The following is a 10,434-nucleotide window of genomic DNA, read 5'->3' as shown; positions in this document are numbered from 1 at the left end:
AAGTACTTATCTAGAGTAGTTAAGGTGTGAAGGGGGAATAGGGATGGTCACTTCGTATCTTACCTAGATAAGTCTTAAGAATGACTCTAATTAGGAAAGTTGGTTGATTAAGTAGACATGATCCAAACTTAGGTAGTCTTAAGGATTATTTAGGTAATCTTGGAGAGGTCAAGCATGAACATTATCTTCATAATTTACTTAAGTAAGTCTTTTGATAACCTTTGGAAGGGAGAATGTCATATTATATGTATGCTTGTTAATATTAAGTGAGAATAATCTTATACTAGGTAATCTAAAGGATCTCTTAAGTGTGTGCGAAGGGATTGTGTGGGCAATCGCTTCACAACTCACTCAAGTGAACCTTAGAATCACCTTTGATAAGAGGATCTCATACTCATGTGTTTATATATATTGTAAGTGTGTATATCTCGTTATAGGTGGTCTTAAGGATCAATTAGGTGTGCCTAGAGAGGGTTATGGACAGTCTTCCTTTGTCTTACTTAAGTAAGTCTTAGGATAACTTTTAGTAAGAAGATTGAATGCTAGAAAGTGTTCAATTTAAAGTGGAATAACTTCAGTGTAACAGTGAAGGAATTCACTGTAACAGTGACATGGGTTACTGTAATGTTTCTCCAAAATGTGATAAATTGCTTAACTGTTATCTTATGTGTTTCTATGGTCTTAAATGTTGTTTTTATGCTTATACTATGATCTTTTAATCAAAAAGAGCACATTTCTATTAAATATCCATTTTTATTATTTTTATGCATTATGTCATACTTAGTACATGTGTTTGTACTAATTCCATGCTTTTATCTATCTCTAAAGTGATTCACATGTGAAGGCACTTTTGGGAGCGGAGCTTGGATTATAGGGTCTTTCAAGAAAGTTTGAAGTATGTCCTCATTTGACTCGAGGACATATATGTGTTTGGTTTCGTTTATTGAAGTATTGTAATAAACTTAGTAGTACTATATTTCTATTGTATGGGTCGTGCCCCAAGTACTCTTGTGTCAATGATTTGATGAAATGTGACTTAGTATTTCCTATGGTTTTTGAATGAAAGAGTTTTTGAAAGGCTATTCGAATGTTGTGAAAAGTTTTAATTTCGCACTACTTTTCATATAGGTATATGTGATGAACGATATGCAAGAGCTTGTACAAGACCTCCGAGAGGTCAACTACGCCGCATCACGACCTAAGGAATGCCTTAACCTCTAGTGTATAGGTGCAGGTCGTGATAAGCATATTCATCCTTTCATCAACAATAAATGTAGCCCAAATCGACAGGTTAATTATATCATAATGATGAGCTCTCAACATAAAACAACTTCCGTTAAACTTTTAAGTTAGAAAATAAACACCCTAGGAGTATTTGAAAGCTCGCTTTAGAGTTTTTTATGGGTTTTCTGTCTGTTTTTAATGAAAAAAATGGAGAAAGTGGTCTTTCATAAAGGCCGACGACTAAGGAACTAAGTGGACTCGCTTAGAGGTATATGTTTGTGTAGTCTCATAAAAATGTGCATATTTTTTATTTTGAAGTTGTATGGACAAACTGTTTAGATCCTTGGAAACTAGACTCGTGAACTTTCGATTTAATAGGTTATGGGAATTCTAACTCCTTATATATTTAGGAGAAAATTGATGAGACATTTGACCTAAAATTTCAAAACGACACTTACAAAAACTTTTCCCAACTTTTATTTTGCAACTTTCTTGACCCACAACTTAACATCTCAACTGTGAGCAATTAAAATACCTTATAAAACATTCTTTCTAGTATGTTAAGAATTTCTAGTCTTATCCTAATAGTACGAGTTAATTACAACGTTCAAACAGGTGGGTCGTCATAGATATCTTCATCAATGTCCCCACTTTCCTGATTAAGATCCCAAGCTACTTGAAACTATCTCTCTTGCTGATATCTTGAGTGTTAGGCTTCACTTCTTCTATCTAAAGCAACACAATACTGAATTTGCACTCCAACTATTATGTTTTGGTCTTGTTCAACATAAACCCGTTAGATCCAGAGTTTGCCTCCACAACACCAACCTATTATAATATCTGATGCATGTCACATCAATCAGTACTATGTCATTTAAAAGTAGCATACACTATGCACTTTATCATGAATATACTGCGTTAATTCATCCATCAGCGAGGAAAATAGGAACATGCTAAGTGTTGATCCCTTATCCAACTCAATTTTTACTAGGAAGTGTTATAAGTTTCCTCCACAGTTCTAACATGAGTTTTAATTTCATCATACATATCCTTTCATCGCCTTAATGAAAGGCACCGGTATTCATGTAGCTTCCAAGCGTTTTCAAAGGACTTTGTTGTAATTCTTTTCCAATGAATATCATAATTGTCTCTCCTTTTTTTAATATTTCTCCAGTTGTTTACTCACAAATGGATGCCTTTAGTAGTAGAACATTCCGACATGATTTCGAGTTGATTCTCAAAAATGGACACACCCTTCCTCACCCTCACTCCACCACCCTCTCCTAGACTTTCGTAGAGATGCTTACCAATTTGATACCTCTGTAATTGTTACACTTTTAGATATCACCCTTGTTCTTAAACGATCGAACTATCATACTTCACCTTCATTCTTCGAGAATTTATGTTGTTTTGAAAATGACATCAACCAACCTAGGTAACCACCCCATATCTACCCTATCAGTGCTCTTCCAAAACTCCACTAGACACTCATTTGATTCAATTGCTCTTCCCTACTAATGCTACCAATATAGCATGATTAATATCCTCAACTTTCAAAACACTTACGTATCCAAAATTCTAGTAACCCTCATAGTTATCTAAATCACCCAACACAGTGTTTCTGTCCCTTCTTCATTCAAGAGTTTATGGAAGTATGCTTGTTATCTTCATCTAATGGGTATCTCTTCCACCAACACCTTGCGTTCTTTTCATTGATGCACTTCATATGATCGAGGTCTCAGGCTTATCTCCACCACACCTTCTTAAGCTTGTACAACTTCTTATATCTACCTTTATCCCCTAGTTCCACATACATACGTTCGAAAGTTGTCATCTTGATCATCACAACCGCTAACTTAACCTCATTTTTTGCCGCCTAATACTTCTCCTCCTTGTCCTTGCACTCCACCAACTATATAAGCAGTCTTCTTTGCTTTCACTTTTCCTTGAACTTCTCCATTCCACCACCAAAATTATTTTTTGGTTTCGAAAAAAATCAAAAGATATTATTTATCAGGAGGTGAAAGGATCAAAATAGTCTCTCTTCTTTGGGTTAAGCTCAAAGTAATTTTTGACTTTTCACATAGAACACTAATAGTTCTTCTTGTTTGCAATATTACTACATTTTTTATCCTCCTTCAAAATTTTACCTATTTTTTTGCATTGATTTTATCCATCTATGTATGGAATGTTATATAGTCATTTTATATATTTAGTAGAAATAACAACTCCATATCAAAGAATGTGAGAAGAAAAACGCTTTGTTTTGTTTAGTAGAAATCATATTGTACGTAAAGTCGAGAGGTTCATCACGATAATTTTCACGTGCAATAGTACAATTTTTCCTTTTCCTGCAAATTCATATGTTAAGATGTTCTTAGTTTAGCTACAGTAATATTTCTCGTGAACAGAAAAATGTGTTTTTCTAATCATTTCTCTCAGATAAAGTTATTATTTCTATTAAATATATTAAAAAATGATTGGACATTCCTTGTATAAAATTTTTGACAAATTAATTTTAAAAAATAGACAAAATTTTAGGAGAGGACCAAAAATGCACCAATATTGCAAATATGAGGGACTATTAGTACTCCTTGTGTAAATTCAAGGATCACTTTGAGTCTTAATCCAAAGATAATGGACTATTTTGAGCCTTTCCTCTTTATCACGATACAAAACTTGCAGTCATTGAGATTTACCATTAAATGAAACCTAAATCATTTCCTAATCTACGGTTAATATAATTTTAGACAGATGAAGAATAACTGAATTAGCACAACAGCTGTGAAGCTTAAATTACAACAAACTATTTTCAACAAGTCTCAAAATATTTCTTTCAATTTCTTTCTGCCTTTTAGTCATCTTCATCAGCAACACAAGCTGCACGAGAGACGCAATTATCAGATAACAAAGATATAGTAGCATAACATTAAGATGCAAATGGGAAATAATTGTTTTTAAGGCAAGAATAATAAAAACAAAGAAAAATGCTACTACAATAGGCAGAAAACAGTTGAAAGATTTAGAATTCAAGATAAATCTTAGCTAATATAAATTGTTTACTATTTTATCATACAAACATTTACAGCATAAAGTAGAAAATATCATTTCGTAAGATGAGAAAACTGACAAAAAGGCAGAGATTAAGATTAAGCCACTTCAGGAATTCTTCCCTGAAAAGCCTATTAGTGTTAAGAATAAAGAAAATTTATCACATCACTGCATTCTTCAAACCATTGACATGCTAAAAGATACGACACATACACAAAATTGAGGTGACTTCGTACTACTTGAATAATTTTAAACTAATAACCCCTTTGTCTAGATATTCTGAAAGAAGATAATAGAGAACCAGAAAGAAGAGAATATGTACACGTAAAGATGCCTACTAAAGGATTGCGAGGAAATATCCTTGAAGTACCATAAGTGAAGCACCCAGCAGAGACAACATGACACATAATAAAAGTAAAATATATGAACAAACAAGAAACAAGTATGCTTGTTCTTTATACCACATGCAGTGAACATGGATTGTCACCATGGATAAAGACGAGACTGTATTCGAAAACATTCAACCAGACTTTAGCCCGTACACTTCAAGAACATTCAAGATTACTTTGGTGCTAAAACTTAAAATATATGTAAATATTTCCAGAAAGTTTGATTGTAAGGTAATCAAGAAAAATCTCAAGAGAAGCTACCCCCCGGCCCCCTCAGAGGGCGACTATCTCAAGTGTTAGCTCCACTCTCCATCTCTACTAAACATGTCACCCTCCCAGTACCTGAAGCCACCCCTGTAGACTCTCATTACCACATTTTATTTCTTCTCATCCTCCTTCATGACCTAATTCAATGCCACTAGCACAGCTCGCCTGTGGCCCATACTACCCTCATACCCCATGAAGCACCCAAAAGCCTGCTGCAACTGCTAATGGTTCTCTAATAAGTTTTGGCACATCCTAGTCATCATTGCAGAACAGCTATAGCATGTATTTACAGTGGCAGACCTAAGTTTTTGCACAAGCAAGTTCTGTTTGAGACGTTGTTAGTCGACCTTACAGACAGAATGGAAGGCCGCAAGTTGGATTTGCCTGTTGCGTTCTTTTTTTTCCTTTATACTGTGAAGACACTTTGCAGTTGATTCTTTGTTAAACTTTAAAGAAATTGGCAAAAATTTGAAGATCTTTTTCAATTCATTACTTTTACAAATTATGTTACGAATATATCTAATTAATTTTTTTAAAAAAATATTTTTATGACTTAAACAGTTATTTGAATGAACAAAAATCTATTTAACCATCTTAGAAATATATTAAACTCTTAAAATTTTAAGAATATATAAACATTTTTACTATATCTATAAATAACAAATTAAAGTTATCATAACAACCAGAAGATAGCAGAACATAAAAAGTAATAAAGTAAACTACTAAAAATTATGAAAAGAAGAGCGTCAAAATTAAGCTAGCAATTTCAAACTATACGCAAAACAGTTCCAACAAAAACTAACTTAGGATTAATTAAGAAACTATAAGTAATTTCAACAAATATACTTGCATATATAAGTAAATGTAATGAAAGTGAGTAACACAATTCCCTTTATTGAAAGATCCAATTTTGAAGTTAAAAGACTTCAGAATACACTTTTTTGGAAATGAGTAAGAAAACAAATTTGAAATAAAATAGATAGATGTATAAAACTAAACAAGGTTAGATGTGGAGATGTTGTTGAGTGTGAATATTGGTTACTGTTTGCACAGTCAACTGCAATCACAGAGATTAAAAATCATAACTGAGGGGGCTACAGAGTTACCACCACATGTTGAATTTAACGCTAGCTCTTTGTTAAGTAATGATTCACATGACAATGCTTTGTCAAGAGGATGAACTATAAAAAAATATGTACATAATTTTTCTTTTTAAGCATTAAATAAACTAAAATAATATTAAACAATTTCAACCAAGTGGATTCATGTGAACCCTCTTGGGACACATGCTCCTAAACAGATCCCTTATATCGTCAATCACCAGTATCATCAAAACAAGACTAAAACTGATTGTAAAACTCTGAATTAGATCCTCTCCCTCACACTTCATCACTTTTGATCTCAAATCCACCAGAAAGTTTCCGACTGTAGAGCACAACAAATAATCACGTCGACACGATATCAAAGTATTTGAATAGGACCACCAAAACTATATCAAATTTTGAATACAAACCCTGCCATTAAAACAGCATGATCATTGCTAGAGCTCCAAAGAGAAGGAAACAAAAACTGGGATCATATTTGCCTACTGCACTATAAGTTCTAGCAAAAGCTACTATAATTTTGTAATGACTTTTGTTTCTTTACAGTGTCAATCCTAATAATATTACTTATTCTGGCTTGACAATTTGCAGTGTCTCCCTTTTGTCTGTGTTTCAATGATATACTCCTTGCTCATAGTGTACTAAGGAATTTGGTTTTCCTGGAAGGAACTTCCTACAGTAGCTCTACATAATTTGAGCTCAATGATAAATGAGCTTATAAAGTACAAAACTTGTGCGGTTGTGCCTCTAGAGATAGTATATGGTAGTTCGTTCATCTATTTCAACTTTCTGTTGAAAGGTTAAACAGGATCCTACTGCAGCTTTTGCAACTTTAATTCTTATTTCTGATTATGTAAACATTGATTTGTATGCTACAAGTGGAACTCACGCAATATAGAGCAAATATAAGTGAAAGCAATGTCTAGCAGCAGGTATATTCCCTAATCTTTGGAAATCAACTACACATAAATGCAAACATATACACATTATTTTCTTTTCTTTTGTGCCTGTACTACAAAGCTTCATGGATAGCACTTGTAAAGGGGGGCCTCCTGACTCAGTATATTGAGGCACAACCATACAAGGTTGATTTCTAGTCCAGAATGATGCTCTTCCCTTGAGTGAAGGACTTTACCACATTTTGAACTGAAAGCTTATATGATTAAACTTAAGTAAATGAGGCCCTTGTAAAGTACACAATACCACAGAGTGCCAATGTATGCTTAACACTAGAATGGGAGAAGATTTATAGATTTGAACGGTCAAGAAATGAATGATAAACCCAACCTTTGATAAACAATAGTATCTTTAGATAAAATTGACTTGGATTTACCTCCCTGCTTTCTGCGTATATGGTTCTAACTCAAAATTGTGTAGCAGTTGCTTAGCTTACTTGAAACACCCCCATTTTCTTAGACTAGGTGAGCTTTTCACTTGTTTAGAGGAAATTAGGCGTGAGAAATCTTCCATGAACAGGTTTACAACGATGCAATGGGGATGGAAATGGGCAAACTATCCGAGAATAATAATTCAGAAAGGATCCATGTGGGAATAAATTTGATTGCATAAGTTTGGTTACTAAGTGCCTCTCAGAAACTGTTACAGCTTCAAATCTATTTTCTGTTTTACTTTGTTGATACAACACATATGCCTTAAATCTTTATTTTAGCAGCGCACCAGATAACTCCTCAAATCAAATGAATCGATTGAAATCTGGGTAATTGGGAAATGTTATAAAAACAGAAAGGAAAATCCAAACAAAGAAAGCATGAACCCAGAAACAAAAAGTACCTCCACAGCAGAAACAACAGTAGCAGCAAGAAAGGATCATGAGGAATTCTCTACAAAACAGCTCAAATTTTTCTCTAGTACCGTTATTAGAACTGGTGGTTGGCTCATCCAAAAGCTTCTGATCGTTATCACGTTGCTTCTGACTGTTCATTCTATGGAGATTCCATTCAAGATTCTTCAAGTAACCCAATTTGAAAGAATCCCTTAATCTCATAGATGGCCATAGATGCATCTCTCTCTCTTTCGATTATCGCTATCACAATAAGGGTGGGTATTTATCTACTCATATTTCTATAAGCTAAAACACTCACGTTTCTCTATATTATATATTACTTAACTTATAAATAAATATAAATTTCTAATTATTTACAAGTATGATGTTTTATAAATAGTCAAACACCAGAAATTAAAATAATCATCACATTTGAATTCAACCAAATCTATTATTAGGTTTCTTTAATTAAAACTATACGTTAGATAGATTTTTATGTTATAAAATATTAATAAAAGTAATTCATAAAATTATAATCATTTAATAAGAACGATATATTATACGTAAATAATTTTTTACTTAATTTACTAACATGAACAAGTGTCTGCAAATATTTTAATATAAGATTTAAATTAAAAACAACTATATATGTTATTTATTATAATTAATTGAGATGAATCGATTTCACAAAAAATCCCAACAAATGGGAGAATAATGTTATAAAATCAAGCTCATAAGAGATATAAATATAAAGAGATGAAGACAAGAGAAGTAAGATGAAAGATAAGATTTTCTTCTTATTCAAGTGTATATAACTTTCATATATCTATATTACAATAGTGAATGAACAACCCTATTCATAGAGTGAGAAATCACTCCAAAGGTCACCATATTAAGTATCATAATAAATAGATACATTCTTATCCAAAAAGGTTCATGTAACCTAGTGAATATGAATGGTTGTTCATGTACCAACCTTATGGACTATCCACTCATTCAATGAATTTATAACACTCTCCCTTGGATGTCCATAGATAATGTGCCTCGTTAAAAACCTTACTAGGAAAAACCCTATGGGAAAAAATTCTAGCGAAGGAAAAAGAGTACACATATCTTTTGATACGCACCATTTGTTGCCTCATTAAAAACCTTGCCAGGAAAACCCAGTGGAAAAAAACCTCGATCAAGGGAAAAAGAGTGCAACGCGTATTGTACTCCCCTGATTTAAACATCACTTAATTTCTTGTGATGATGTCTCCAATCTTCGTACATTGTGGTTGGTATATTCTTTTTTAAAGAAAAACCACACATTTCTTGAATATGGTGTGTCATTTATCTCAACCAAACACACTTTCAACTTGCTTCATCGAGGACTTTTATTTCTGCATAGCAACATTTGTTTGCTTCATTGATCGCCAGGATATTATTGTGCCTCCACATGAATACACATAGCGTGGTTGAGATAGAGCTTTATACGGATCAGATAAATATTCTACATTTGCGTAACCAATCAATTTTGTCTTGGATTCCTCGGGATAGAATAAACCCATAACTATGGTCCTTCGAGGATATTCAATCATGTGCTCAACACCATTTCGATGTCCTTTTATCGGGGAGAAAATGAATCTTGCCAGTAAATTTACTGCAAAACAAATATCTGGAATAATATTGTTAGTAAGATGCACTAGTGCCCTGATTACACCAAGATAGAGTTTCATCACCAAGAAACTCTCATCCTTCTTTTGAGATCAAACTGAATCATCATTTATGTCAAGTGATCTCATAATCATTGGGGTACTCAATGAATGCGATATATCCACATAAAATTGCATCAAAATTTTTCAGTGTATGTGCACCGTTAGACAAATATTTTATTTGTCAAATTAACAATCTGTAGGTCAAGACAAAATTTTGTCTTACCAAGACCTTTTCATAAAAATACAAGGACAATTAGGGTCATTCTTTTGTACCCTTTTTCTTCCTTGACTATTTCAATCCATATAAGAATTCTTGAAGCTTTATTGGATAAGTTTCTTTCAAACTCTTATATGCTTCAGACACCTCGATTGTTTCAAGGATTTTCATATAACCTTCATTGTCTAGCTAGACATTACAATTATTCATTTACATGCATTCAAGTTTTCATATGTTGCCAGATCAAAACAAACCTCATTTCATCCACCAAAGGAGAAAACATCTCCACTAATGTCAGGATTTTTGCGATAAACCTTTATGCCCCAAGGCATAAACCGTATTTGATATCTTACGGTTATACTATCGCATAATAATTTATTTGTACCCCACTGACATTATATCTTGATTTATGGACTACCAGTCCAAAATGTCACTTTTCTAAGTGAAACAAAATATACTTGAATAGTGCATTTTACTTGGCCAACCATTTATCTGTCCACACTATATGACAGATTTGAATTCAAGATCCTCATCACAATTTATATCATTGAGCGCTACCTCATATCAAAGATACCGTCGACGGTTATTTGATATCGATTCCAACAAGACATAACTTATCGAGATCTCTTCATTTTTCATTATTTCAGGTACCTGAACCTTTTTCAAGATTTTATGAAGTGTTATGTCAATGTGCTCTTTTATA

At 33.1% G+C, this 10,434-nt stretch overlaps 1 non-coding gene across 1 annotated transcript; it reads right to left on the bottom strand.

Annotated features, from left to right (window-relative positions):
- Window positions 1-3,759: 3,759 nt before the first annotated feature.
- LOC101257463 (uncharacterized) lies at window positions 3,760-8,160 on the bottom strand. Its single transcript, XR_011220680.1, has 2 exons — window positions 7,826-8,160; window positions 3,760-4,104 (listed from the first exon to the last, which is right to left on the bottom strand). It is a non-coding gene; the product is annotated as an uncharacterized protein (transcript).
- Between the last annotated feature and the right edge of the window lie 2,274 nt (window positions 8,161-10,434).

This window comes from Solanum lycopersicum, chromosome 4 (genome assembly GCF_036512215.1).
Source record: "Solanum lycopersicum chromosome 4, SLM_r2.1".
Classification (NCBI taxonomy): Eukaryota; Viridiplantae; Streptophyta; class Magnoliopsida; order Solanales; family Solanaceae; genus Solanum; species Solanum lycopersicum.
This window is presented reverse-complemented; position numbering and strand designations above follow the sequence as displayed.